Source organism: Theropithecus gelada, chromosome X (genome assembly GCF_003255815.1).
Source record: "Theropithecus gelada isolate Dixy chromosome X, Tgel_1.0, whole genome shotgun sequence".
Lineage (NCBI taxonomy): Eukaryota > Metazoa > Chordata > Mammalia > Primates > Cercopithecidae > Theropithecus > Theropithecus gelada.
Genome location: NC_037689.1, coordinates 68,186,688 through 68,201,902, shown reverse-complemented (window position 1 = coordinate 68,201,902; position 15,215 = coordinate 68,186,688). Strand labels below are relative to the sequence as shown.

Genomic DNA, 15,215 nt, shown 5'->3' with positions numbered 1-15,215 from the left:
CGAAGCTTTGGAATCAGATTGCTTGGGTTTACACCTTGGCTTTGTGTGATATTGGTTAATTTATTTAACCTCTCTGTGACTCAGTTTCCTCATCTGTAAAAATGAGGATTAATAGTGCCTGCATTCCTGGCTGAACTAATGTATATAAAGCACCTAAAACAATGCCTGTTCCAGAGTATCTGCTTTGTGGGTGTTAGCTATTAGCTAATTATTAACTAGTCTTAGTAAATGATAAAATCTAATTAATAAAAGTTAACTCTGTTTTTTAAACACACACACGCTTGCCATTCTAGGAAGTTTCTTTTGCTTGTTGTGCTTTTTCTATTGATCTCATTTATTTAATTGTTCGATATTTCCCCTGACCTCTTTCCTGCTCTCAGATTGAGATTGTCCAGAAAATAAAACTCCTATTTCAGCAGGTATTTTATATCTACCTCTGAGCATGTTAAAGAAGAATGAGAGCAGCATTTGTAACATCCTGTCCTTGACTCATTAACTTAGGTCCATGCTGAAAGCTCCAAGTGGAATTTGGAAGCACTTTGATGTTCAATTTTAGCAGCTGTCTTCTTCTTAAAGCCTTTCAGTCTTAACGATACAGCAGAAACAGGAAGTAGAATAAGTAGACATTTCCTAGCTGACAAAATGTGTGAGTTAGAATCCTGTATTTTTCCAAACTGTAGATGTATGTCATATTTTTTTGCCACCACACCAATCCTGAAAACGTTCCTTATCTGAAAAAGAATATTTTTATTATCCCTATAATTCTAAGATGTCTTAATCAAAAACCTTTATGCTAGATGTTTCAAATCCAGGCCCCATATAGCATAAATAAATTTCATTTCTATTCATACCATTTTAATTTAACAAAATATTTTTTATTTTATTATAATTACTCAATTTTGAACTGAATTCTGAATGCACAATTTAATTACTACTAAATGTGTTTTGTGCTTTAGAGAAAATAATAGAGAATTTTGACCTGCTTTAGGAAAATAAAGAAGTCAAAACCGAGAACCTCTCAAGGCTTTTCCCATAGTAGCAGTTTATTTTCCTTAAGTGGCATCTCTATTCTATCACAAAGTCATTTACTGACATAGGAATTTGGGTTTGTTCTCATTGCTTGTAGATATTTTCTCTTTCTCATTCCAAGAAAGGAGACAAACTTAGGTATTCTGAGTTCTGAGCAACATTTTTCAGAGAATGGTAATTTTTAACTGATTTTGTGTTGCCATAGAAGGAAAACTGTAGGATGCAAGATAGTGAAAAAACCTGAAACTGAAGCTTTGCTGAGAAGAGCAGATATATTATTGTAAAACGTGCATAACCAAAGACTTAAAAGAACAAAATTCTGAAACTCTGAGATGACCGAGACACAGTTTCTGCTCTCAAATAGCTCACCAGTCTGTTAGAGTAACCTGTAAAACTAGGCAGTGCCAATGTTAAGCAATGTAATGGAGGTATGGAGAATGTATCCTAATTTGGCAGTTAACCTGGACTGGGGGTAACAAGGAAGGCTTTTGGAAGAGGTGATGCTTGAGAGGTTTTGTTTTTGTTGTTGTTTTGGTTTTGTTTGTTTGCTTGTTTGTTTTTGAGACAAGGTCTTATTCTGTTGCCTAGGCTGGAGTGCAGTGGTGCAATCATAGTTCACTATAACCTCAAACCCCTGGGCTCACGCAATCTCCCCACCTCAGCCTCCTGAGTAGCTAGGACTACAGGCACATTCCATCATGCTCAGCTAATTTTTTTAATTTTAATTTTTTGTAGAGACAGGGCCCCACTACGTTGCTCAGGCTGATCTCAAACTGCTAGCTTCACAGAATCCTCCTGCCTTAGCCTCTCAAAGCATTAGGATTACAGGTGTGAGTCACCATGCCTGGCTAACCTGTGAGTGTCTATGTAGGAGATATCCAGGCAGAGAAGGGCATTCAAGAAAGTAGGAATAGCATGTGCAAATGCACAGAGGCAAGAGAGAGCATAGCATCTTCAATGAACTGCAAATAATTCTAAATGATTGGAGCATAGGCTGCAGTGGGGTAAGGTACCTAGGGTACTGTAGTGGGGTACCCTAGGTGGGGTAGTGATTGAAAAGACATTAAAATATTTTTAGTAGAGAAAAGATGTGATAATATTTACATATTTTTAAGAAAGATTGTTCTGATTGTACTGTGTTAAAAGGATTATAGGGAACTAAAAGTGAAGGCAAGCAAAGCAGACCAGTTAGCAAGCTATTCTAGGGGTCCAGCTGAGTGATGATCATGTCTTGGACCAGAGAGTTGGGATAGAAATAGGGAGATATATTCAAGAGGAATTTCAGAAGTAGAAATCACAAAGATTGGTTACTAAAAATTGATATAGGGTAGTGAAAGATACAAAGAATGATGGGATGATTCCTAGGTTTCTGGTTCTGGTCAATAGGTTGGCTTCATGTGTGTGTCATTTATTAAGAAATAAGGAGTAACTGAAGGAAGAGAAAATAAGAGTAGGAAGCTGTGAGATGTTGCTTTTGATTTTGGATGAGTTAAGTGTGAGTGCTCCCCAGGGACATTTAAGTGGAGATGTTCCATAGGCAGTAAAATATGAGTCCTGAGCAAAGAGATGATACTTGAAGCCATGGGAGAGGATGCAATTACCCCAGGAGAGTGTGTAGATTGAGAAGAGGGCATAGGGAAGAAGAACAGATATGAAGAGATCTAGCATTATGTATCATTTTCACCCTCCCAATTCCTTGTTTGTAGAGTGGGCTGATTTCTGGATTTGTAGGTTAGCCATGGCGTTTAAAAGTATCTTGGGAAAATATGACTTTTGAAACACTGGTTCTGGTGTAGGCCTGTTACTTACCCAGTGAGTGATCATATAGGGATTTCAGAAAACTTTCACACATGGTGTCCTATTGTATATTAATAGACAGTAGTTCCAAGAGACTTAAACACATAACCCTTCACATTAAAATATACATAAAATTTAAATTAAAAGCATTAACTCAATATAGGAAAAATTAAAATGTATGTTTTTACAATGATAAAATTAAAGACTTATCTTTAATATATGTTAAATATATAAAGTATTGGCAAAATGTGTCTATCAATGGATGAGTGGATAAAGATAACGTGGTATATATGTACAGTGGAATATTATTTGGCCTTAAAACAGAGGAAATTTTGCCATTTTCAACAACATGTATGAACCTGGAGGACATTATGCTAAGTGAAATGAGCCAGGCACAGAAAGACAAATATTGCATGATTCCACTTATATGTGGAATCAAAAGAAGTCAAACTCATAGAAGTAAAAAAGTAGAATGGTGGCTGCCAGGGTGGGTGAGAGGGGAATGGAGATGTGTTGGTGAGAGGATACAAAATTTCAGTTAGATAGGAGGACTAAGTTCTTGAGATCTAATGCACAGAATGGCGACAACTGTATTAATAACATAATGAATATTTCAAAATTGCTAAGAGAATAGATTTTAAATGCTGGCACCATGATATGGTTTGGCTGTGTCCCCACAGAGATAATTGAATCATGGGGGCAGTTTCCCTCATCCTGTTCTCCTGATAATGAGTTAGTTCTCACGAGATCCGATAAAGGGATTCCCTGTCCACTGGGCACTCATTCATTCTCCTTCCTGCAGCCCTGTAAAGAAGGACGTGTGTGCTTCCCCTTTCACCACGATTGTGAGTTTCCTGAGGCCTCCCCAGTCATGCTAAACTGTGAGTCAGTTAAGCCTCTTTCCTTTATAATTACCCAGTCTTGCGTAGTATCTTTGTAGCAACATGAGAATGGACTAATACATACCACAAAAGAAAAGTTAAGATGAGGTGACAAATACAGGAGTCAGTTTGATTTCAACACTGTATAATGTGTACACATATCAAAACATCACACTGTACCCCATAAGTATATATAATCATTTGTCAATTAAATATTTTCTAATTAACAAAATAAAAATCACTTCAAATCCTACCTTGAGTTTACTACTTTAATATGTTTCCTATGAGCCTCATTTCCATCAAGTATTTTTTCTTTGCTTATATGTATGTGAACAAAATTAGGAGATATATACTAATAATTTTTTATTCTGATTTTTTTGCATTTAACATTAAAGTATGTACATTGTCATTTTGATTGGCTTTCTTTAATTTGCTTAGGGGGACTAATTTGGAAAACAGCAGTTACGGACTGTAAAAACTTTTTCCAGGAACAAACAATACAAGAGCTTTGTGCTAATACATTACAATGGATCTAGAAACATTTTTCATATCCCCAAAGGAAACTGCAACTGGGAGCAAAGAATACTCAGTATTGGCTACTTTCATGTCACATAATAACCCTTATCTTGGGATTGGTTGAACATTTCTGCCTTATTTTAACACAAATTTATTTAAGACGTGTTTTATAGTATTCTGCTACTAGAAATATTACAAATACAGTAATAAAAGATATCATTTATTAAGTAAAATAATAAGGAACATGAGTAAAACATTTTGCCTATATTATGCCAGCAGCTATGCTACACACTGGCAACACACACAGGCTTACAATGAACCCAGAGCATCTATGTCACCAGGATAAATTTAAGAATGGTTTAACATTTAAAAACCTATTATAGTTTATTACATTAATAGATGAAAGGAGGGAAAAGCATGATTAGTGCTTAGCCCATAATAGGCAATCAATAAATAGATGCAGAAAAAGCTTTGGTCAAAATTCTAGACCCATTCATGATAAAAGCTCCTTGGCAAACTAGAAATAGAAGTCAACTCCCTTAACTTAATAAAATCTACAACAAACATACACCTAATGGTGAACTGTTTTAACCTTTCCTGTTTCACAGTCAGGAAAATTAGAAGTATGTCTAGTATCACCACTTCTGTTTAGCATTGTATTGGAGGTCCTTGGCAGTTCAGTAAGACAAGATAAAGAATTTAAATATATAGGATTGAAAAGGAAAAATAAAACTGTCATTGATCACAGACTATATAATTATCAACATAGAAAACTGAAAAGAATTATGGATAAATTATTAGTAAGAGAGTTTAGCAAGGTTATTAGCTACAGGATCAACATATAACATTAATTTTGTTCCTATACATCAACAGCAAATTATTATAAAAGAAAAGTTTAAGAAACAGTATATGAGGCCAGGTGCGGTGGCTCACACCTGTAATCCCAGCACTTTGGGAGGCTCATGAGGCGGATCATGAGGTCAGGAGATCGAGACCATCCTGGCTAACACGGTGAAACTATGTCTCTACTAAAAATACGAAAAATTAGCTGGGCATGGTGGTGGGCGCCTGTAGTCCCAGCTACTCAGGAGGCTGAGGCAGGAGAATGGTGTGAACCCAGGAGGCGGACCTTGCAGTGAGCTGAGATCGCGCCACTGCACTCCAGCCTGGGGGACAGAGCAAGACTCCATCTCAAAAACAAAACAAAAAAACAAAAAAAATAAATAAATAAAGAAGGAAGGAAGGAGAAAGAAGAGAGAAAGAAAGAAAGAAAGAAAGAAAGAAAGAAAGAAAGAAAGAAAGAAAGAAAGAAAGAAAGAGAAAAGAAAGAAGAAAGAGAAAGAAAGAAGAAAGAAAGAGAAAGAAAGAATAAGAAAGAAAGAGAAAGAAAGAAAGAGAAAGAAAGAAGGAAAGAAAGAAAGAAAGAAAGAAAGAAAGAAAGAAAGAAAGAAAGAAAGAAAGAAAGAAAGAAAGAAAGAAAGAAAGAAAGAAAGAGAAGGAAGGAAGGAAGGAAGGAAGGGAAGAAAGTATATGATGCGTCTTGGAATACATAAAAGATGGTCAAGACTTTTTAATTAGTCAGGGTAATGTCGGCTATGCTGTGGTAACAAGTAATCCCTGAAATATCCATGTTGTAACACAACACCAATTTATTTCTTGCTCCAGTTACAGTTAATGTGAGTCAGGTGGCTCTCTGGCACAGCTTCCCTTCAAGAGCTGACTCAAGATTCCTGGAAGCTTCCAAACTGTGGCAATGCCATCTGGATTACTGGTTAGTTAAAGAAAGGAGAAAAAGGAATGCAAGAGGTGAACTGGCTCTTAACTGCCAAACTACCTGAACTTATCTTCAAAGCAGAATGGGAAATACATATCTGAACATGGATATTTGGTGGACACTATCAGTGTCTGCCAAAAAGTATAATATTATTTTGAAAACATGGTAAAAAATGAAATAAAAGGAGTGATATACCCTCCCATTCATGGATGGGAAAGTGAAACAGTATTGAATGCAATTCCACTCAAACTGGCAACAAGGATTTGCATGTGTATGTGTGTGGAACTTGACAAAATGATTCCGAAATGTATATGAAAGAGCAAAGGGCCAAGTATAACTAAAAAAGTGAGGCAGAAAGGCTGACTCTACCAGGTATCAAAACGTGTTCCAAAGTTCCAGTAATTAAAATAACATCATATTAGTGTAGGAATGGACAAAATAGCAATAACATTGAATATAGTTCAGAAACAGATTTCAAGTATAAGAATTTAATAATTGATAATGGTAATATTTCAGATTAGTATGAAAAAGATGATCTCAAAAAATGGCATGACGAAAATTGGATATTCATATATGAAAATTATGGTAGATTTCTATCTCACATAAATCCCCCAAATAAATTTCAGGTCAATTAAAGAGCTAAAGGTTTTTTTAAAAAAAAAAATCTATAAAGGTATTGTATTAATCAGGGTTCTATAAAGGAACAGAACTCTTAGTATATATGTATATGTATATGAAGGGGAGTTTATTAGGAAAATTGATTCACACGATCACAAGGTGAAATTCCACAATAGGCCATCTGCAGGCTGAGGAGCAAGGAAGCCAGTCAGAGTCCCAAAACCTCAAAAGCAGGGAAGCCGACAGTGCAGCCTTTGGTCTGTGGCCAAAAGGCCCAAGAGACACAAATCACGGGTGTAAGTGCAAGAGCCCAAAAGCTGAAGAACTTGGAATCTGATGTTCGAGGGCAGGAAGCATCCAGCACAGGAGAAAGATGAAGGCCAGAAGACTCAGCAAGTCTCCTCATTCCACTTTCTTCTGCCTGCTTTATTCTAGCCATGCTGGCAGCTGATTAGATGGTGCCCACCTAGACTGAGGGTGGGTCTGTCACTCCCAGTCCGCTGACTCAAATGTTAATCTCCTTTGGCAACACTCTCACAGACACACCCAGGAAGAATACTTTGCATCCTTCAATCCGATCAAGTTGACACTCGATATTAACCATCACAGGTGTTTCAGCAACATAAGGGACATATTTTCCTACTAATGAATTGAGAAAGGCTCTTCTAAACAAGATGCAAAGTCCAGAGCCATAAAAGAAAATATTAAGTGAACTGTCTACATCAAAATTTAAAATTTCTAGGTAATGAATCACACCATGAAAGTTAAAATCTAGAATGAAAAAAAGATTTTCAATATGTGTAATGAAGTATTAATATGAAAATATAAAAAGAATTGTTTTCAAGTTATAATAGTGGCAAGGGCATAAACTTAGAAATCATAGAAGAGGTAACTCAAAACTGGCCGTGAATATATGCTTCGATGTATAAGGAGGGAAATGCATAGTATAACAATATGATACCATATTTTTTAGCTCATTAGATTGGCAGACATTTAAAAAGTAATATCTAGTATCAATGAGTGGAAATCAGCTTTTGTAAAGTACCATTTGGCAGTCTATCAAAATGTAAAGTGTATATCCCCTTTAAACCAGTAATTCAACCACTAAGACTCTACCTACCAGAGATATGCATGTGAACAGAGATATATGTATGAGATGTTTGTTGAATCATTACTTACAAGAACAATAAAACTGAAAACAACCTAAATATTCATTAATCATTGTTGGATAAATGGATTCCATACCATGGAACGCTATGCAGCAATAAATAAGAGAGAAGAACATTCCTATGTGCTTTTATTTTATGATGTCTAAGATATAGTTGTTGAAATAAGCCAGTTACAGAACTATGATGTGAGCCAACTTATGTCTTTAGAAAACATTTAAAAAGATCCTATACCCTTATACTCAGTGTATGTGTGTGTGTGTGTGTGTGTGTGTGTGTGTGTGTGTGTGTGTTTGTATACACATGCATATGTGGAGAAAAATATCTGAAAGAACACACCAAACAACAGTTTTACATTTAGGGAGAAGTTATATTATAAATGGTGGTAAAGGAATATTTCAAAAAATGTAGAAAATTCAAAAGTAGAAAGAAAAAAGACTGTTCATAAATTTCCTAAATTCACAGCTAACTATTATTACCCTTCTGTGTACACACACATACATATATGCACATCGATGTCTCTAGCTCTCTTTTACACAATGTGGGATTCCACATACATGCCACTTTCATAACATGCTTTTTGGTTTAACCATACATTGTGGATTTTTTTCCATGACATTAATTGCCTATTTTATTTATTTAACAATAACTTATAGTGCATACTAGATTCCAGGCACTTTCCCAAATACCATGCGTATACATAAATCTGAATTCTTTCAATGCTTTTTAAAGGTATTGTTGTTACTGCTGTAAAAGCATTATCATTTGTGTATGTAACATCAACATGAATCATTCAGACAAGTATTTTGATATATGAAGGAGAAATAAGGAGAGAGTGCCTATCACTGTAATGGCACTGAGATAATTTTCAGAGGACCTTCCATTCACAGGTTGAGGCCTTTCTAGAGAATACCTGGAAAATGTTCTTTGGATCTGGACTGCAACATGAAGAGAGAAGCAAGTTAATGACTCTTTTTACAAAACTCTATTCAAATATACAGCACATTTCTGTTATACATCCAAGCAATTTTTTTTAAACCACAAATAGAATTACCAGTCAAGTAGCTCTGACACAAGCTTCCTTTAATTAGACCTCCCATGCTGGTAGCTACTGCAACTGCTTGGATCTTTTTTTTTTTTTTTTCCAAGACAAGTCCCATTTGCCACAGAGATTTGTAGTATTTCCATTTCAGCCTGTATAGCACTAATCACACTATTAGAATATGGGCAAAAAGCCTGTTAATAAATATAGTGATGGAATCCATAACAGATGCTTTTCTCACAATAAAATATTGAATTTCACATACCTCCTAAATTTCCTGTGTCTCATGACCAAATTTCAGGTATTTGGAAAGCTTGTTTGATAAAGTGTCACGTGGAGATAATGATGGGTCATTTCTCTTGGGATTAAATCTGAATATTTAGACTTCATTGCCTCTTTGAATGTACTCTTATAGATGTCACTTTTCAGCTTGCAGGTTTAAGTATCTAAAACCACTAACACCAAGTAATGAGAAGGACTCTAGTCTGATTATACTAGAAAATCTCGGTTCAAGTTCACTAAAAATTCTCCAGCACAGCTGCTGTTACAGTCATGGTGGAGAGAAGAGTGACCTGGTAATTAGAAAACCTGGCTCCTAATCCTGGCTCTGTCCTTAATCATGCAAACAGTAATGCTATCTTTTCTTGAGTTCTATTCTACATGCCAGGTACTTTGCTGAGTGCTTCACATGGATTTTGACGTATTCAGTCTTACAAACATTCTATGAAGTAGGTACTATCATTATTCTTGTTTAACAAAAAAGGAAACTGATAACTATAAAGATTGAAATGATTTGCTAAGAGTTACAGCTAACAGTCCAGCACCATACCCATGAGTGCCCACGCATGTGGACAAGGGGCCTGGGGATCGACCCACCAGCTCAATGCTATCAGTGTCCACCCACCCCTTTCAGAAACCTGAGGACAAACCAGTCCAGCCTGCTGGTGCCTATGCACATCAGCTGAGATTCTGGAGATCAACCATCCACACCTGCCACAGCCTGCATCTGTGTGCACCATTAGCAGCCTGAGGATAGGCCAGCCCTGCCTGGTACCATATCCTCCAGTCCCCATATATGTCGTTGGGGGTTCTGGGGATTGGATTGCCTCACCTGCTGCCAATGGCATCCAGACACTCCTGCTGGGGGTCTGAGGACATGCCTACCTGGCCTGCTACCACCACCACTGCCAGCACCTACTTGCATAAACTACCTGGTAACCTGGGGATTGGCCCACCCAGTTTTCAGCTGCCACTGTTGATGTCTGTGCGTACCACCACCTGAAGGGCCAAGAGCTGACCTGCCACAGTTACTGCCACCACCATTGTCGATGCTACACACACCATCCAGGGACCTAAAGACACACTTGACTTACTGTTACCACTCCACTGCTGGCACATGAATAAGATACCTGGAGGCCCAAGGATCAACCTGCATCAACCCACTACTACCAGATCTCACATACGCCTCCATGGGGGCCCAACAACTGGCATGTTTGGCCCACTGCTGCCACCAGTAGGGCCCAAGGATCAGCCTATCTGGCATCCCTGTCTCCAGTAAGGCCTTACCACAGCCTCCACTAACAGTTTCAGCCTAAGCCACTGAAGAACTCACAGACACCATTTAACACTGATTACAGTCAAATAAATCATCCAGAGACTACAGAAAAACATGCACCCAGAATCAATGGAAAATCACCCAATCCAACCAGAACTATAGATACATCTACAAGAAACAGTTTTTACCTACAAAATCCTATCCATAAAAGAAGTGACTGCTACATCGGACATAAAATATCAACATAAGAGCACAAGAAAAAGGAAAAAACAAGTAACTATGACACCTCCAAAGAACATAATAATTCTCTAGCAATAGATTCCACTGAGAAAGAAATCCATAAAATGCCTGAAAAAATGCAAAATGATATTAGAGAAGCTCAGTGAGATGCAAAAGAACACAGATAAATAATACAAATAAATCAGAAAAAATGATGGTTTCCAGCTTCATCCATGTCCCTGAAAAGGACATAAACTCATTCTCTTTTATGACTGCATAGTATTCCATGGTATGTATGTACCATATTTTCTTCATCCAGTCTATCATTGATGGGCATTTGAGTTGGTTCCAAGTCTTTGCTATTGTGAATAGTGCTGCAATAAACATACATGTGCATGTGTCTTTATAGTAGAATGATTTATAATCCTTTGGGTATATACCCAGTAATGGGATTGCTGGATCAAATGGTATTTCTGGTTCTAGATCCTTGAGGAATCGCCACACTGTCTTCCACAATGGTTGAACTAATTTACACTACCACCAACAGTGTAAAAGTGTCCCTATTTCTCCACATCCTCTCTAGCATCTGTTGTTTCCTGACCATCATTCTCAGCAAACTAACACAGGAACAGAAAACCAAACACCGTATGTTCTCACTCATAAGTGGGAGTTGAACAATGAGAACACATGGACACAGGGAGGGGAACATCACACACTGGGGCCTGTCAGTGGGAGGCTAAGGGAGGGATGGCATTACGAAAAATACCTAATATAGATGACGGGTTGATGGGTGCAGCAAACCACCATGATACATGTATACCTACGTAACAAACCTGCACGTTCTGCACATGTATCCCAGAACTTAAAGTATAATAAAACAAAAGAAAACAAACAAATGAACAAACAAATGCTAGCAAGGATGTGGAGTAAAGGAAACACTCGTATACTGTTGGTGGGAATGTAAATTAGTACAACCACTATGGAGAACAATTTGGAGGTTCCTCAAAAAAGTAGAAACAGAGCTACCATATGATTCAGCAATCCCACTGCTGAGTATATATCCAAAAACCTGGTAATCAATATATTGAAGAGATATCTGTACTCCTATGTTTATTTTAGCACTATTCACAATAGCCATGATATGGAGTCAACCTAAGTGTCCATCAGCAGATAAATGGATAAAGAAAATGTGGTACACAACAGAATATTATTCAGCCATAAAAAGAATGAAATCCTGTCATTTGCAGCAACATAGACGGAATTGAAGTCATTGTGTTAACTGTAATTAGCCAGACACAGAAAGACAAACATCATATGTTCTCACTTATTTATGAAATCTAAAAATGAAAACAATTGAACTCATGGACATAGAGAGTAGAAGGATGGTTACCAGAGACTGGGAAGGGTAGTGGGTACCAGAGACTGGGAAGAGTAGTGGGGGTGTGGGGAGGAGGTGGGGACAAAAAATAGAATGAATAAGACCTAGTATTTGATAGCACAACAGGGTGACTAGAGTCAATAATAATTTATGTTTATTTTTTAAAAATTTGGACATAGGAGTTTAATTACCTGCTAGACCATCAGATGGAAATATGTAGTAAATTGATGGAAAAAAGGTTTATATACTTAGGAGAGAGGCAGGCATTTTTAGACCACTTGAAATTTAGACATTCACCAGATTGGACAATTTTTGGCATTTAAAATAAATCTTTTTGCCACAAAAAAACACAAAGCAATGTATTAAAACTGGTTTAGAGAATTGCCCAAATGATTTTTTCAACATGATTTAAATATTTTTCACATTCCATTAAATGTCAAATTTTCTTTGGCAAATCTATCCAAATACTACATTTTCATTTTACAACTTAATTTATATTTATATAGTAGAGTGTCCTAAATTGATGTTCATCAGGATACCTTCCTCTGAGCCCTAATTGTTTCTATCTTCCATTTAAAATGTATAAGTATCTTTTAATTAAGTTGTTATTCTCAAAGATAATCTGGAGAAATGATTAGGAATTAAACACCTATAAATTCTTCTTCACTTCTGTTATAGTGTAGCAATTTATTATCTAACCCATAGTGGTCTATCAGTTGAGTAGGTTTAGTTTCTCGTTCTCTTCAGACATAGCTGACTATAACTCATAAATCAACAGATGGCTACAGCTTCTCCATTTCTTTATTAACATCTGTAACTGAGACTGATCAACATTCTTTCATCTATACATTTGGACAAGATTTCGCCTCCAACGAAGGTCTTCTTTCTCCTGAACCTGCTTCACCAAATTTGCTTTTTCTTCATTTAATTCTTGTTTAGGAAGATTCTAATTCACAGACTCATTTTGAAGAGGGACACAGAATCAAGTGACTGAGATTCACTCACATGGATATTCTTGAAGGTGTTTTTCAAATATGTGCTTTTTTCAAATTCACTTGACTATGTGTTTAAAATTTTCTTGAAATTCCAAACAGTTTTCCTCTGTGGAAGATGTTGGTTTCTCTGAGAAGTTCTTATTGTTTTCTTCATTCTCTACTTTAAGATGTTTTATCACATTGTAACAGGAATTAAATGAAGAACTTGTTTTCCTTAATCTTTCTTTAAGTGTTGCACTCATAGGTTGTTTTCATGAACTAGTTGTATGGGGAGATGATGGATTCACAAAGGCCTGTGGTACTAGGCAAAACCTAGTCTGACTGATTTTCCATCTTGAAAATGAAATATTGGTTTACCTCTCTGCTATACCCAGTGTGAGCAGAAAGCACATGTAGTTGCGGCCATAAATCTATCCTGTGCCCAAGGCGGGGCCATGCGAGAGAGCTATAGTCAATAAAATTTAATTGTACATTTAAAAATAACTCAAGGAGTATAATTGGATTGTTTGTAAAACAAAGGAAAAATGCCTGAGGGGAAGGATACCCCTTTCTCCATTATGCAATTATTATGCATTGCATGCCCATATCAAAACACCTCATATTCCCCATAAATATATACATCTACTAAGTACTTACCAAAATTTTGAAAAAAAAGCAATCCCATTTAAAATAGCTACAAAAAGGTACCTGGGAATAAACTTAACTAAGGAGTTGAAAGCCCTCTCCAAGGAAAACTAAAAAACTCTAATGAAACAAAGTGAAGAGGATGCAAACTAATGGAAAGACATTCCAGGCTCATAGATCAGAAGAATGAACATCATTAAAATAAGAAGACTGCCCAAAGCGGATTCCGTGCAATCCTTATCAAAATGCAAATCTAACTGATGCCTGATGATCAGAGGTAATATTCTTCACAGTAATAGAAATAACAATCCTCAAATCCATATGGAAACACAAAAGACCCTCAATAGGCAAAGCAATCCTGAACAGAAGAACAAAGCTGGAGGCATCATACTACCTGACTTCAAAATATACTGTATCAAGTTATAGCAACCAAAACATCACGGCATTGATAGAAAAAGACACATAGACTAATGGAAAAGAACAGGAAAGCCAGAAATAAAACCACATATTTACAGCCAACTGATTTTTTGACAAAGGTGCCAAGAATATACATAGGGAAAAGGATACCTTCCTCAATAAATGGTGCTGGTGTTTTACTGTCCCTTCTGTATGGAGCTTTGGACCTGAACCTTCTATGACCCTTCCTAATCAGTATAAATGTAAATTTGCCTAGTACAGAAATGCATTCACAGACATACACATATAGATATGCATGAATAATAAGAGAGACCATCGATCAGCATGTTTCACGTTGGCCACTTGTGAACAGTGATTTCATCCAAAAAGAACATACGTTTTAAACATCTGAGTAGTTTAAGTTAGAAAAAAATGATGAAAGGAAAAAAAGAAAACCGGCTAAGTGTCCTGCAAAGAGCAGTATCTGATGACCACATGTTGTAAACAGCCTGACTTCAACAGTGAGTGATAGGGGACATGTAATAAATCCTGGCAGAACCCAAGAAATTCAGTGTGTCCACATGCACACAGGAGTATAGTATGGACCAATGTTTCTACGATTTTGGATGAATCTTTCTGTCCCCAGTTAGTTGTGAAAATACTTTTTAAAAACAATTTTAGCCTTTGAAGAGTAATTTTCTAGTCCCTTCTGTGCTTTGAAATGTTAGGGATCAAGTTTAGGGGCAAGTTCCCTGTTGGGAGTTCCTTGTTTCCAGGATTTGAACGTGTGCACGACTTGCACCACATACTGCCGGCAGGTGGGGCACTTGCTCATGCGCTTGCTACACTTGGTGCAGGTGACCATGTGCCTGCACTCAAACAGGTAGAGGCATTTTCAGAGGTTCTAATAAATGACATTTCCCAGAAGTGTGTATTTTGTGTGCAAGTGTCAGAAATCCAGTGGTGTTTTCTGAACATCAAAGCAGGGGATTCGATTATAAGGATACAAGAGTGTATCACAAACCTCCAGGTCAGGAATGATACTGGACCTCCAGCATCATTAGAGTTAGAAAGCACTCAGAAACCAATTCTAGGTTCACCTGGCAGTTCTGTGTCTCTCATCACTGTTTTTTTCTTTACAAACAGATTTTCTCTGCTCTACTGTCCACCTAGTGGAAAATATGGCTGCCTATAGCTAAAGAGGTTTCATAGTACAGATCAGCCA

The 15,215-nt window shown here is 36.9% G+C and overlaps 1 pseudogene; it reads right to left on the bottom strand.

Moving 5' to 3' along the window:
• Positions 1 to 12,616: 12,616 nt before the first annotated feature.
• Positions 12,617 to 14,855, bottom strand: LOC112615172 (annotated as a pseudogene).
• Positions 14,856 to 15,215: the final 360 nt, after the last annotated feature.